Raw genomic sequence first — 16,105 nt, 5'->3', positions numbered from 1 at the left:
GGGGGGAGTTGAGGGGCGTCTCAGGAGCTGAGTCTACCCAGATCGAGAGGAAGAGGGAGCAGTGACATTCAGCGACTGCGGACAGGCATCCTGGGGGGGGGGGGTGTCAGACGCGGGCTGGAGAGGAAAGCTGCCTCTCCTGCCCCTCTACATGCCCTCTCCCGGCCTGCGAGGGGCTGGCGAGCTCTGAGCCGCGTTCTGGGTGCTTCTTGGACTGTGCAACTGCACGGCACAGGGACTTGGGGGGGCGGGCGGGGGACAGCAGGGGAGGGGGTCTTCCCCCGTCTCTCCTAGCCAGCGATCCTGGAAAGGCTGATGGTTTTCCAGGCTTCCCCTGGGCCCCCCGAGTTCCTGAGGCCCACACAAGGGAGGCTAGACGATCCTCTGTCCGCCTCGGTGAGGCCACTCTGAAGCTGCCCACAGGCCTCCCAAGAGCCCTCCGGACTCTGAAGAGAGCGCCCCTGGGCTCTCCCCGGAGATGTATGGGATGCTGTCAGGGAGGACTTCGGAGTGTAGGAAAGGTAGGCAGCAGAAATGGCTCCTGTAGAGTTTGAGCACAAGTTTCCCTTCCCAGGAGCCACTGTAGGGAAGGAAACACCTATGGTCTGAGAAAAAAAAAGTTTCAGGCATGGTAGCCTGGGTGGAAAAACCACCTGTTGCTTGAAGTCCATCCCAGGAGTTAGGGTGGTCTTGGGTCCTGTTGAGCTAATGCAGGATGCCAGGGAGAAGAGACTCACTTGCATCTTCATGCCACTGACATCTCCAGCTCCCCATTAGGCACCACTGGTACAACTTAGGCACTTACTTAGAGCAACTTATCTTGGCTCTTATCTCAGACAAAGCAAGCAAATAGCCCTGTCGTCACATGCAGCCCATAATGCACTCTTCACTTTTTAAAGATGGGCTACTTTGGGGTGTGAGCTCCCCTGCTTCTGCGCTTCCAGGCCAGGTGAGAAAGGAGCCAAGACAAAGGCAGAGAGATAGAAACCAGAGACAAGAGTTGTAATGCTACACTCAGCGTCATGCTTCCATTATAAACCTCTTTGAGGTGTTTTATTACTTGGTTGTTAGTTTTTAAAACACAAACCTCCTCAGATGAAATCTGTGTGTTCACAGTCTCGGCCCAGGGAGACAAAACAGAAAGCACCACCAGCTACTTTTGAGTTAACGTTTCAGACCAACAAGCAGCAGGATGAAGTTCTAAGTCTCCCTGCCTCTTGCATTGAGAGCCTACAGTAATTTGCTCAAGGTGACTTTTTACAAGCCATTAGTTCATAATTCAGTCTAGTTCATTTAGGTTATTTCAAAGAGAAAGCAAAGGCATTTATAAGGTGTGCTTTTTCATATAATGCAGGTGCTGGGATTTTAATTCTCCAAGAAATTACTAAGTAAACTTAAGGATCTTGGCAGACTCTTCCACCCTTAGGGGATTTTGTTTGTTTTTTATGGTTTGCCCAGATACATGTTATTTTGTAAACTACTGTTTTGGGGTTTTATTTTGGGGGGTGGGATCTCACTGTAGCCCCAGGCTGTCCTGGAATTCCCGGTGTAGTCTCAGGGTGGGCTTGAACTCATGACAATCCTACCTCTGCCTCCCAAGTGTTGGAATTAAAGGAGTGCGCAACTGTGCCCAGCTATGGTTTGTTGGTTTTTTTTTTTAATCTTTTTTTTTTGGTTTATTTTTATTTATTTATTTGAAAGCGACAGACACAGAAAGAGGCAGAGTGAGAGAGAATGGGCACACTAGGGCTTCCAGCCACTGCAGACGAATTCCAGATGCGTGCACCCCCTTGTGCATCTGGCTAACGTGGGTTCTGGGATATCGAGCCTCGAACCAGGGTCCTTAGGCTTCACAGGCAAGCGCTTAACCACTAAGCCATCTCTCCAGCCCTGTTTGTTTTTTTTGTTTTTTTAAAACTGGGTTGCACTTTAGTCTCAGCTGGCCAGGAGCTATGTAGACCAAACTGGCCTCAAACTCTCAGCCTCCCAAATGCTGAGATTACAGATGTGAGCCACCACGTCCAGCCCTCTGAGACTGCAATGAAAATAAGCCATGTCTTAATTAAAAACAAGTTTTGAACCCCCAAATCTATACAATGAAACCAAAGTATGATAAAGAAGTAATCCAAGGGCTGGGTGTGGTGGCACATGCCTTTAATCCCAGCACTTGGGAGGCAGAGGTAGGAGGATTGCCTTGAATTCAAGGCCACTGTGAAACTATGTAGTGAATTTCAGGTCAGCCTGGACTATAGTGAGACCCTACCTCGAAAAATAAGAAATAAAAGAAGCAATCGAAGGCCAGAAGTCCACATTTAAGATGATGAATTGAGGGACTTATGAGCACTTAAAACACTCATTACCACTAACGAGTAGTTACAGTGCTTGGAGTCAAATCCTGGCACTTGGGTTCATTGAGCACAACGATTTCAAACGCATTAGGACTAAAAAGACACCATTGAAAGAGACGGGTTATGGTGTAGGATGTAGCTGGGCAGTAGACTGTTATTCATGGCTCTGGGTTCGAGCCCCAAAATGGAGAGAAATAGGTCACATGTGTTTAAAATAGGGTGCTGTAACCTCAGAAGCTGACAAACAGAAAACAGAAATCTCTTTATCCAACATCTTGATTTTTTTTTTTTCAAGTTTCTGTTCTTGACAAAGTTCTGGAAAGGGTGTGTCAAGGACAGGGAATTCAGCTCTCCCACTGATACTCCCCTCGAGGCTTACTTGTCCTTTGACAAATCTGGCTCTTCAGATAAGTGGAATAACAGAGACTCAGCCAGAGATACTCAATACTTACCCTAAACCTCCTTCTGAACTGTGGTATCTCTCCTCTGCTGAGCAAAATAGCCCAATTAAGAAGTTAACCTAGAGTTAGATTGAAATGAAAACCAAGCTCGGTGCAAATTCTACAAGACTACTGGGCTACAAGACTATAAATCTCACAGTTCATCTGACCTGTCTCCCAGCACCCCAAGAGCCCAGAACTGCTGATAGTTCACTGTGATCCACAGGGCACTGGAATCAGAATGATCACAGCCGCATCCTTGGCCCAACCTAAGATTCTGATCTAGTAGTTCTAGTTCTGGAATGATCTTTCACATCTACACGTGTGACATGTGACTTGTCTTGGAACCTTATGATCCCTGGATTTGAGAACTGTTTTCTGAGATTTAAAGAATTTCTTGAATGTCTTAACAGGCAGAAGTAGGTTCCATAGTGTGACCTATGTGCCCTTGAGTCATGAGTAAGGAGAGTGCAGAGTTGGGGCTGGAGAGATGGTTCAGCAGTTAAGGCATTTGCCTGCAAAGCCTAACAACCTGGGTTTGATTCCCCATTCCCAAGTAAAACCAGATACACAAAGTGCCACGTGTTTCTGGAGTTCCTTTGCAGTGGCTAGACGCTTACCCATTCTCTATTTGCAAATATATAAATTTTAAAAGAAAAAAAGAGCTGGAGAGATGGCTTAGCGGTTAAAGTGCTTGCCTACAAAGCCAAAGGACTCACATAAGCCAGATGTACAAGGTGGCGCATGTGTCTGGAGTTCATTTGCAGTGGTTGGAAGCCCTGACACACCCATTCTCCCCCAACCCCCAACCCCGCTGTCTCTTTATCTTGCAAATAAAAGAAAAATAAGAAAGAGTGCAGAGTAGGTTGGGAAGGAGCCTAAGGGACCACAGGGTTTGATCTTTTGGACTTGTTTCCTTGCTCTGGGGCAAGTCAGACAAGCACAACTTTCACAGAGGCCCTAACAAGTCCATAGAGAGGAAATTGCGTGGGCAGGTACACTGATCTTATTTGTCCAGTACGCAGCCCAAGATGAGTTCTATTTATGTTCAGTTAGTCACTTAAAAAAATAGACTCACCGGGCGTGGTGGCACATGCCTTTAATCCCAGGCAGAGGTAGGAGGATTGCCCTGAGTTCGAGGCCAGCCTGAGAATACATACTGAATTCCAGGCCAGCCTGGGCTACAGTGAGAATGAGACCCTACTTTGAAAAAGCAACAACAATGGGCTGGAGAGATGGCTTAGTGGTTAAACGCTTGCCTATGAAGCCTAACGACCCCAGTTCGAGTCTCAATTCTCCAGGACCCACGTTAGCCAGATGCACAAGGGGGCGCATGCATCTGGAGTTCGTTTGCAGAGGCTGGAAGCCCTGGCGCGCCCACTCTCTCTCTCTTCCTCTATCTGTCTTTCTCTCTGTGTCTGTTGCTCTCAAATAAATAAATAAAAATTTTAACAAAAAAAAAAAAAAAAGAAAAAGAAAAAGCAACAACAACAAAAAATTAATTTATACCTCCCTATCAACTGACACATGGAATCCTCTCCCAACACTGATTGGAAACTATCCTCAACATCACAGTGTCTGCGTTTATTAGTTAAAGGTGATGAATGGAGCAGGGCATTGTGGTGCACACCTTTAATCCCAGCCCTTGGAAGGCAGAGGTAGGAGGATCGCTGTGAGTTTGAGGTGACCCTAAGACTACATAGTGAATTCCAGTTCAGCCTGAGCTAGCATGAGACCTTAAAAAAAAAAAGGTGATGGATGGGTCAACCATTGTATCATTTATCAATTAAACTCAGGCTATAGCTTTGTATGAACAGCTCAAGTTACCAGAAATATCCTAAACCCCACTTATGCATTGCTGCTTAAAAAGTTGCAATGGGGGCTAGGCGTGGTGGCACACGCCTTTAATCCCAGCACTCGGGAGGCAGAGGTAGGAGGATAGCTGTGAGTTCGAGGCCACCCTGAGACTACATATTGATCCAGGTCAGCCTGAGCTAGAGTGAGACCCTATCTCCAAAAACAAAACTAAAAAAAAAAAAAGCTGCAATAGGGGCTGGAGAGATGGCTTAGTGGTTAAGACATTTGCCTGTGAAGCCAATGGACCCAGGTTCAATTCCCCAGCACCCATGTAAACCAGATGCACAAGGGACACATGCATCTGGAGTTCCTTTGCAGTGGCTAGAGGCCCTGGTATGACCATTCTCACTCTGTCTGTCTCTCTTCTATCTCTGCTTGCAAATAAATAAATAAACTTTATTAAAAAGCAAGAAAGAAATAAAAAGCTGCAATGGCCGGGCATGGTGATACACGCCTTTAATCCTAGCACTTGGGAGGTAGAGGTAGGAGGATCATGGTGGGCTCAAGGCCACCCTGAGACTACATAGTGAATTCCAAGTCAGCCTGGGTTAGATAGAGTGAAACCCTACCTCGAAAAACAAAACAAACAACAACAACAACAAAAGCTGCAGTGTGTTAATGTGTTTTGTTTTGAGACATGCTCTTGCTCTGTAGCACAGGCTGGACCTCCAAGCTGTCCTGCCTCAGCTCCCCAAGTGTTGCTAACAACCATGTCCAACCACACGGCAAAGAGGCTTTAAACTCTGTCATTCCAAATCAACTCTGAGCACATTAGCCTGTCTCGAAGCACAAGCAGGCCCGCACCTCGCCGCTATCACCTCGGGCTGGGCACAGGCAGCACCACTGTTCTCCTGGAGACTTCGCTCCCCACTTTGTCTGAAGAGGACCTTGAAGGTCCGCACCCTCTCCGCGTGGCCGCGGCTGTACCAAGCTTCCTTGGTGTGGACAGACGACTGTGGGCATGACTGACTCTGCTACTTAAGTGCTTACTCAATATCTTTTGAATCACAAAATAAATAAAAGCACTTTAAAAACCAGGCGTGGTGATAAACCCCAGTGCCAACACAAAGCCAGATGCACAAGTGGCCTGTGCATCTGGAGTTCGTTTGTAGTGGCAAGAGGCCCTTGGTGTACCCTTGTCTCCTCTCTGTGCTTGCAAATAAATAAATAAAATTTTTTTCAAGGTAAGGTCTCACTCTAGCCCAGCCTGACGTGGAACTCACTCTGTACTCCCAGAGTGGCTTTGAACTCACAGTGATCCTCCTACTTCTGCCTTCCTAGTGCTGGGATTAAAAGCATGCACCACCACACCTGGCTGAATAGAAATATTGGGGGTGGGGGTTCCAAGTAGGGTTTCACTCTAGTCCAGGCTGACCTGGAATTCATTATGTAGTCTCAGGCTGGGCTTGAACTTACAGCAATCCTCCCACCTCTGCCTCCTGAGTGCTGAGATTAAAGGTGTTTGCCACTATTCCGGCTGAATAAAATTTTTTAATATTTTGTTTTATTTATTTATTTTGAGAAATTGATAGAGAGAATGGGCAGACCAGGGCTTCCACCCACTGTAAATGAATTCCAGGTGCATGTCCTACCTTGGCTTACATGGATCCTGGGGAATTGACCCGAGGTCCTTTGGCTTTGCAAACAAGAGCCTTCACCACTAAGCCGTCTCTCCAGCCCTGAGTAAAATACTTTTTTAAAATATAAATAAATAGCACTAGAGAGATGGTTCAGTGGTTAAGGCACTTGCCTGGAAAGCCTAACCACCTGGGTTTGATTGCCCATTACTTACATAATGCCAGATGCACAAAGTGACACATGAACCTGGAGTTCATTTGCAGTGGTCGGAGGCCTGAGCCTGGTGTATTCATTCTCTGTCTTTCTCTGCTTACAAACACACACACACACACACACACACACACACACACACACACACACCCCTTGGCTGGGGACATGGCTCAGCAGTTAAAGGCACTTGCTTGCAAAGCCTGACAGCCTGGATTCAATTCCCTAGTACCCATGTTGAGCCAAGCACATAAAGTGGCACATGTGCCTGTAGATTGTTTGCAGCAACAAGAGGCCCTGGCATGCCCATTTTTTTTCTCTCTCTCTCTCAAATAAATAAAAAAGACTAAGTAGCACATGTTTCTTTAGAAATGTGTCCAGCATTCATCTGCAGCAGTAAGAGACCATGGCAGACCCATACACACCAGCTAGATAAGTACATTTAAAGCCAGTCATGGTGGCTGCATACCTTTAATCCCAGCACTAGGGAGACAGAGGTAGAAGATTTACCATGAGTTACAGGCCAGCCTGAGACTACATAATGAATTCCAGGTCAGCCTAGGCTACAGTGAGACCTTACCTTGAAAAATCCAAAATAAGAAGATAAATGCATTTACCACACTCTGTGGTCATATTTTGTTACCAATTTACCACAAAGACCAGCTTGTTTAATTTCGTACCTGCTCTAGTGCTATAAAAGCTACCTAATAAGCAAACACCATGCATACCCGTGATTCTGTCCCCAACAGCCACATGGAAGACTGTCTGGAGGTGAGCTTTGCTATTACACATCAGTATCTTTTCCAAAGCACTCTGTGCAGTCAAGGCAGAAAAGCGCTGATTCTGAAGACAGGAGGGTACTAAGAGACTGTAGAACTGGCTGACTGTTGCTGAAGAGAACAGAATTTGAGGGGACTCTTTGATTTTCACTTCAAGACTGGAAAGAGAGGGCTTAGTGGTTAAGGCACTTGCCTATGAGGCCTAAAGACCCAGGTTCCATTCCCTAGTGCCCACGTAAACCAGATGCACAAGGTGGCACATGCGTCTGAAGTTCCTTTGCAGTGGCTAGAGGGCCTTGTGTACCAGGCATGGTGGTGCACGCCTTTAATCTCAGCACTTGGGAGGCAGAGATAGGAGGCTTGCCATGAGTTCAAGGCCACCCTGAGACTCCACAGTGAATGCCAAGTCAGCCAGGGCTAGAGTGGAACCCTACCTCAAAAAAAAGCGGGGGTAGGGGGCTGAAGAGATAGCTTAGTAGTAAAGGCACTTGCCTGCAAAGCCCAAGGACCTTGATTCGATTCCCCAGGACCCACATAAAGCCAGATGCATAAGGTGGCACATGCATCTGGAGTATGATTGCAGTGGCTAGAGGCCCTGGTGTGCCCATTCTCTGTCTCAGTCCTCTCTCTCTCTCTCTCTCTCTCTCTCTCTCTCTCTCTCTCTCTCAAATAAATAAATAATTTTTTTTTAAAGAAAAAAAATTTTAAAATTCAGGCCATGCATGGTGGTTCACATCTTTAATCCCAGCACTGGGGAAGCAGAGTTAAGATGATCATCATGAGTTTAAGGCCAAAATGAGACTACATAGTGAATTTCAGGTCAGCCTACGATAGAGCAAAACTCTACCTCAAAAAAAAAATGTTTATATGCAGCAAATGCCTTGTTAAATATGTGAATAAATTTCATCAAAAAGTTACTTAAGGGTTGGAGAGATGGCTTAGTGGTTAAGGCATTTGCCTGCAAAGCCAAAGGACCCCAGTTTGGTTCCCCAGGACCCATGTAAGCCAGATGCTCAAGGTGGCACATGCGTCTTGAGTTCGTTTGCAGTGGCTGAAGGCCCTAGTGTGCCCATATTCTCCCTCTCTGTCTCAAATAAATAAAAATAAAACTTAAAAGAAAAATTAAGGGCCGGGCATGGTGGTGCACACCTTTAATCCCAGCACTCAGGAGGCAGAGGTAGGGTTAGGGTTATCATGAGTTCGAAGCCACCCTGAGTCTACATAGTGAATTCCAGGTCAGCCTGAGCTAGAGTGAGACCCTACCTCAAAAAAAAAAAAAAAAAAAAAAAGAAAAGAAAAGAAAAAGTATTAATAGAGGCTGGAGAGATGGCTGTGTCAGCAGTTAAAGGCTGACAGCCCAGGTTCTGTCCCCAGTACCTCTGTAAAGCCACATGCACAAAGTGCTGCAAGCGTCTGGAGTTCATTTGCAGCGGCTCTAAATCCTGTGGAGAGCAGAGATCAGAGACTCGCTGCACAGAAAGATAGAAGAGAGATCGACAGAGAGAAAGGACACACCAGGGCCTCCTGCTACTGCCAATGAACTCCAGATGCATGTGCCACTTTGTGCATCTGACTTTACATGGGTACTGGGGAATAGAACCTGGGTCATTAGGCTTTGCACTTTAACTGCTAAGCCATCTCCACATCTCCAGCCCTGTTTTTTTTTTTTTTTCAAGGTAGGGTCTCGATGTAGCCCAGGCTGACTTGGAATTCACCATGTAGTCTCAGGCTGGCCTTGAACTCTCAGGGATCTTCCTACTTGTGCCTCCTGAGTGCTGGGATTAAAGGCATGCGCCAGCATGCACTGCTTGTTTTTGTTTTGGGACAAAGTCTCCCTGCTTAGGACAGGCTGGCCTGGAAGCAGAGGTCCTCCTGCCTCAGTTTCCAACTGCAGCACCACACCAGGCTCAGCCACAGGGATTCTGTTACAGCAGGACAAAATGGACTATGGTAGTAACCAGCTTGTCGGCTTCCAAACAATTAGCCTTGAGTTTTTTTGAAAATATAGATATTGCTTGGGAATACAGCTACTTCTCAAGGGGAAGAAATTCTGCCTGGAGTCCATTCCGAGTCCTCTTGGCAGCTTCAGTCCAGTCTCAGAGCTCTAAGAAATGTCTATAATAACCTAGGAGCTCATTTACAAGGTGGCTAAAGGAAACACAATTTATTCTTGTCAATTAAAGGAGTTAAGGGAATGACGTTGGTATGGTATTGTGTAATTCTGTGGCTCCACTCAGAACCTCTGAGGATAAAGTGTGGGAACTTGGGATCCTAAAGTAGAATGGGAGGGCATGCTGACTGGACGTGGCTTTAAAGTGTTTGGTGTAACAATGCTGTTAGTAATGGCTAACTCTGGGCTGGGAAGATGGTGTATCGGTTAAGGCACTTGCCTGTGAAGCATAAGGACCCAGATTCAATTCCCCAAAACCCATATAAGCCAGATGCATGTTAGCACATGTGTCTAGAGTTCGTTTGCAGCAGCTAGAGGCCCTGGTCCACCCATTCATTCTGTCTTTCATAAATAAGTGAATAATTTTTTTTTTTAAATAATAGCTAATACTCTCACTTTGGGTAGAGAATGTTCTCTTTTTAGATGGCAGTGACCTTAGGACAACTCAGAAGGTATCATAGTGCTGGAAAGAAGTGACTGTACTGAGTAACATCTCGATCACACCTTTCAAGGCTCAGGGTCTAATGCAGAAGAGGTGGCAGAAAGAATGTAAGAAGCAAAGGAAGGGTAGGACTCCTTACAACATGCTCTCCCCAGACACAAATGGCCTGGATATCCATGACCTAACAATGACTGACACTACCTACATAAGACCATCATAAGAGGAGGAAAAGATCATGACATCAAATTAAAAGAGAGACTGATTGAGATGGGGAGGGGATATGAAGGAGAATGGAATTTCAAAGGGGAAAGTGGGGAGGGGGAGGGCATTACCATGATATTTCTTATAATCGTGGAAGATGTTAATAAAAATTGAGAAAACAAAAACAACAACAACAAAATAGCTAACAGTTATGGAGTACTTATAAACCTAAGTGATTTCCTTGAGCCGGTTCATTTGATCCTCACAATTCTGTTTACATACTGCTATTTTATTTTACAGACAAGGAAACCGTGGCCCCCTAAGGTGTTGGACACTTGGCACAAGGTCAAAATTCCAAGGCTGACTTTTCTTCATTCCATTCTGCTGATCCTTCGGGTCTGAGCTACAAGTCCATGTTGGAAGCCACTGCTCTGTGAGGATGGCCAGTGACCTTCCTGATATGTCCAGGAGGTCAGGCGTGACCTCCAGGGGTGGCGCCCTGTGTACAGACATACCCCTAAACCTTAATAGACCCATGCAGAAGAGGAAGCTGGCTCAAGGAAGGCACAAAGACAGGGGCCCAGAAAGGCTGAAGTGACGGTGGGGACTGAAGGAAGGAGTCCTGACACTTCAAAGATGAGAGAGAAGAAGTTCCTGGCAGTGACTGTGGAAAGAACTATCCCAGACCAGACTTTGCCCCAAGCCACAACACTCCCCCCACGCAGACCTCCAGGACACAGGGAGTACCATGTCTTAACCAACAAAAGCCTTACATTTAATTCATGAAAGAATCATCCTAGGGGCTGGAGAGATAGCTTAGCAGTTAAGGTGCTTGCCTGTGAAGCCAAAGAACCCAGGTTCGATTCCCCAGGACCCATGTAAGCCAGATGCACAAGGGGGTACATGCGTCTAGAGTTTGTTTGCAGAGGCTAGAGACCTTGGCGCACCCATTCTCTGTCTTCTGTCTCCTTGCTACCCACCCCCCTCTGCTTGCAAATAAATAAATAAATAAATTGAAAAAAAATCATTCTTGCCGGATGTGGTGGCACACGCCTTTAATCCCAGTACTTGGGAGGCAGAGGTAGGTGCCACCCTGAGACTACATAGTGAGTCCCAGGTCAGCTTGGACTAGAGTGAGACCCTACCTCGAAAAAAAAATCATTCTAGGGCTGGAGAGATGGCTCAGCAGCTAAGGTGTTTGCCTGCAAAGCCTAACGACCACAGTTCAATTTCTCAGTACCCACATAAAGCCAGACCTTGAAATGTCCAGTCTCTCTCTCTTGGTCTCAATCTCTCTCTCTCTGCCTGTCCCTCTGCTTGCAAATAAATAAATATATTTTTAAAAAATCATTCTATAGAGCCAACACTCGGGAGGAAGAGATAGGAGGATCACTTTGAGTTTGAGGCCAGTCTGAGATGACATAGCGGAGTTGCAAGCCAGTCTGGACTAGAGGGAAAAAAAGAATCATTCTATATACATGTGGAGGGAGCAAAGAAAGCACGGACTGGCGTCCCTCAGGCAGCTGCTGAAAGCCAGGCCTCCTTAGAAGCATAAGCACAGTACCTCGCCAGCCATTTACCATTTACCACGTCCCCACCCATGCCTCACCATCCTCAGCCACCAAGCCGCCCTTGCTCGGTGCCTTTGTCATTCTGCGTGCCACGGTGCCAGCTAAGTCACTCAGCTGTCACAATGAGGCCCTGAGCTGCAGGACACAAAATAACTCCGCAAGGCCTCCCCGAGGCCGGAAGACCCGGCCTTTTGGGAGCCCGAAGAACACCAGCTGCATCTCGCAAGTTACTAAATTAGCCGAGCTGTTGTTTCTCTTTTAATTTTTGTGTGAATTCAAGAGCAGGTCGCAGAGTCTTGGCAGCGTTTGAATGTGTCCCTTACTGAAAGAATCCCCCTAGCTAAAAGGCTGCTGTCAGGCGCACAAAACTCCAAGCGACGACACAGGCTTGCCCCTCGGCCCCTGCTCTCCCTCCAGGGCCAGTCGCCGGCCTCCCTCCCTCCCTCCCTCCCTCCCTCCCTCCCTCCCTCCCCAGGAACCCGAGCAACCCAAACCGTCCCGGCTGGACCTGCAAGGCAGGCAGGGCCAAGGTCCAGCAAAGTGACAGATTTGCTTCTGGCCGGGGTCCCAGCTGGCCAGCCGATGCTATCACCAGCCCGGCTCCCACAATGGAGAAGGGTCATCCGGACAGTGGTGACCCCAGATCTTTGTTACTCTTGAAGGCAACGCTAGGATGGCGCCTGTTAACTGCTGCTTTTGTTTAAGCGGCCACCACTCAACTCCCTCCCAGTGAGGCTGTTCTCAATCTGCACTGCACGTACCAGGCCTAGCTACTTGGGTGTGTGCTGTGGCTCCCATACCCTTTTTTTCTTTTTTTCTTTTTGGTTTTTCAAGCCCAGGCTGACCTGGAATTCACTATGTAGTCTCAGGGTGGCCTCGAACTCATGGCGATCCTCCTACCTCTGCCTCCCGAGTGCTGGGATTCAAGGTGTGTGCCACCACCCTTTTGATTGCCTTGTCTTGATGCCTCTGCCCACAGTAACCAGTGTCTTGATGAAACTAAGAATTGATGTGCACACAGTCGAGGCTGGCCTCAAACTCAACTGTAAAGCTGAAAATGACCTTGACCTTTGAACTTCTTGCCCCTAGCTCCTGAATGCTCGGCTTCAGAGGCATGTCTGGTTTAACCTGTATAGCCTAGTGTGTGGCGCATTTCTGTAGCTGCTGAGGAGGTTCTGCAGGGGGACCGCTTGAGACTGCAGGTGTAAAACCACGAACAACTAACAAATGAGGCATGTGCCTGTAATCCCAGCACTAAGGAGGGTGAAATAGGAGGATTTCTGTTGAGTTCAAGGCCAGCCTGAGACTGCATAGTGAATTCCAGGCCAGCCTGGGCTAGAGGGAGCCTCATGAGTGCTGGGATTATAGACATGAGTCCCCATGCCACGCTTTGTCAGTCTTTTTATTTATTTATTTTCAGAGGTGGGTCTCATCCATGTTGGGGGTGGGTGTGAGTTTTGAAACACACACTGGTTGCGTAGCACTGGATGGGCTTGGGGTCCTCCCAGCGCCGACATCTTTTTTTTTTTTATTTGATAGTGACAGAGAAAGAGGCAGATAGGGAGAGAAGAGAGAGAGAATGGGTGTGCCAGGGCCTCCAGCCTCTGCAAACGAACTCCAGACGCGTGCGCCCCCTTGTGCATCTGGCTAACGTGGGACCTGGGGAACCGAGCTTCGAACGGAGGTCCTTAGGCTTCACAGGCAAGCGCTTAACCGCTGAGCCATCTCTCCAGCCCCAAGCGCCGACATCTTGAACACTAACATTACATGCCTGGGGCAGCACACCTGGTTTACATTATTTTAAAAGTTGTTGGAGGGGCTGGAGAGATGGCTAAGCAGTTAAAGGATCTTACTTGTAAACCGTAACAGCCTAGGTTTGATTCCCCAGTATCCACATAGGCCAGATGAACAAAGTGGTACAGGTGTCTGGAGTTTACTGGCAGTGAGTGGCAGGAGGCCCTGGCGTGCCCATGCTCATTCTCTCTCAAGTAAATAAGTAAATTTATACTTACTTATATAGGGCGTGGTGGTGCACACCTTTAATCCCAACACAAGGGAGGAAGAGGTAGGAGGATTGCTGTGAGTTCAAGGCCACCCTGAGACCACATAGTGAATTCCAGGTCAGCCTGGGCCAGAGGGAGACCCTACCTTGAAAAATCAAATTAAAACAAACAAACAAAAAAAAGCCAGGTGTGGTGGCACACACCTTTAACCCCAGCGTTTGGGAAGCAGAGGTAAGAGGGATTGCCATGAGTTCAAGGCCACCCTGAGACTAATTCCAAGTCAGCCTGGGCTACAGCCAGACCCTACCTCGAACAACCAAGAAAAAAAAAAAGACCAACTTGCCCTTCAGGGTTCCAGGGCTCATTTCCCACAGAGATAAGGGATGGCCAATTTCCCCAGCTATCAACAATGACATGAACCTTTTGTTCTTGGCCACAGAGAAAGTGATAACCCACTGAAATCTCAATTAGCATTTCTCTTCACAGGAGAGAAGGTGTGCTTCCTCCCAAGTGTGTAAGGGTCATTTGTGCTTCCTGCTTTTTTTTTTTTTTTTTTTATTTTGTCTATTTTTTATTTATTTGAGAGCGACAGACACAGAGAGAAAGACAGATAGAGGGAGAGAGAATGGGCGCGCCAGGGCTTCCAGCCACTGCAAAAGAACTCCAGACGTGTGCGCCCCCTTGTGCATCTGGCTAACGTGGAACCTGGGGAACCGAGCCTCAAACCGGGGTCCTTAGGCTTCACAGGCAAGCGCTTAACCACTAAGCCATCTCTCCAGCCCTGCTTCCTGCTTTTTGAACAGTCTACCTAAGAACCCTTACCAAGGACTCAGTTTCTAAGGGTGCTTTCTTACACTGATTTTAGCCCTTTAGGGGACAAATATGCAAATTTTGTTTAATTCGTTTTTGTTTTTATCGTGGTAGGGTCTTACTCTGGCCCAGGCTGATCTGGAACTCACCATGTAGTCTCAGGATGCCCTCAAACTCAAGGTGATCCTCTAATCTCTGTCTCCCGGCCGTGCGCCACCATGCCCGGCTCTATGCAAATATTTTTATTTAGTTTATCGTTTTTTACTGAATTTCTTTTTGCCGTTAAACTTTTTTTTCTTTTTTTGTTTTTAGAGGAAAGGTCTTATGCTGGCCCAGGCTGATCTGAAATTTACTATATAGTCTCAGGGTGGCCTCGAACTCACGGCGATCCTCCTACCTCTGTCTCCTGAGTGCTGGGATTAAAGGTGTGCACCACTACACCCAGCTAAACTTTCTTTTTTAATTTTATTTATTTATTTTTTTTTTTTGAGGCAGAGTGTCACTGGAGCCCAGGATAGCCTGGAACTCATTCTGTAGCTCAAGCTAACCTTGAATCACCTTGACCCTACCTCAACCTCAGTGCTGAGATTAAAGGCATCTGCCACCACACCTACCTCTCTGCCCTCCTCCCTCTTGTTTTTAGCTTGGCCACCACACACACCCCTCCCTCGTCTTTTTTTAAGGTTTTTAGAGGTAGGGTCTCACTCTAGCCCAGACTGACCTGAGTGGCTTCGAATTCATGGCAATCCTATCTCTACCTCACAAGTGCTGAGACTAAAAGCATGTGCCAACACACTTGGCACCCACCCACATGCCATTCCTTTTAATTAAAAAAAAAAAAAATTTCTTTTTTTGTTTGTTTGTTTTTGTTTTTCTAGGTAGTCTCACTCTTGCCCAGGCTGACCTGGAATTCACTATGGAGTCTCAGGGTGGCCTCAAACTCAGTGATCCTCCTACCTCTGCCTCCTGAGTGCTGGGATTAAAGGAGTGCGCCACCACGCCTGGCTTTATTTATTTATTTATGTATTTATTTATTTATTTATTTGACAGAGAAAGAGGGAAAGAATGGGTGCACCAGGGCCTCCAGCCAAGCCATCTCTCCAGCCCATTCCCCCCGCCCCCCCCAAGGTAGAGCCTCGCTGCAGCCTAGGTTGACCTGGAATTCATTCTTTAGTCTCAGGGTGGCCTTGAACTCACAGCAATCCTCCTACCTCTGCCTCCCAAATGCTGGGACTAAAGGCGTGCACCACCACTCTCGGCTAACCTTCATTTGTTTTGGGCAAGGAAAGATTTAGGCTTGGCGTGGTAGTAGGGTACCTATGACCTCAGTACTTGGAAGGTGTTGTCAAAGCTGGCCAGCCTTGGCTACATAGTTTGAAGCCAGAATTAGACTATATAGACAAAAAAAAAAAAAAAACAACAACAACAACAGCGCAGTCCAAAGCGCACACAGCCTGAGCACTCTAATTCTTCCTGAGTTATGACACTGCACATTGGTTCTTGTCTCCTCTGACCTGAAAGAGCAGGACAAACTCTCCAGCTCACCACCTGAACCCCAAGTAGTCAACCACGGGATCCTTTTCAGTGACTGTAGTTCCACTTTGTGAGGAATGCCAAGAGCTTGCGGTCTCCTAGGCCAAGCTGCACAGTGCAGAAGGAACTGACAACTTCTGTCACGAAACAATCAAGTTTCAGTCGT

This window comes from Jaculus jaculus, chromosome 18, assembly GCF_020740685.1.
Source record: "Jaculus jaculus isolate mJacJac1 chromosome 18, mJacJac1.mat.Y.cur, whole genome shotgun sequence".
NCBI lineage: Eukaryota > Metazoa > Chordata > Mammalia > Rodentia > Dipodidae > Jaculus > Jaculus jaculus.
Note: the sequence above shows the minus strand (reverse complement) of the source record.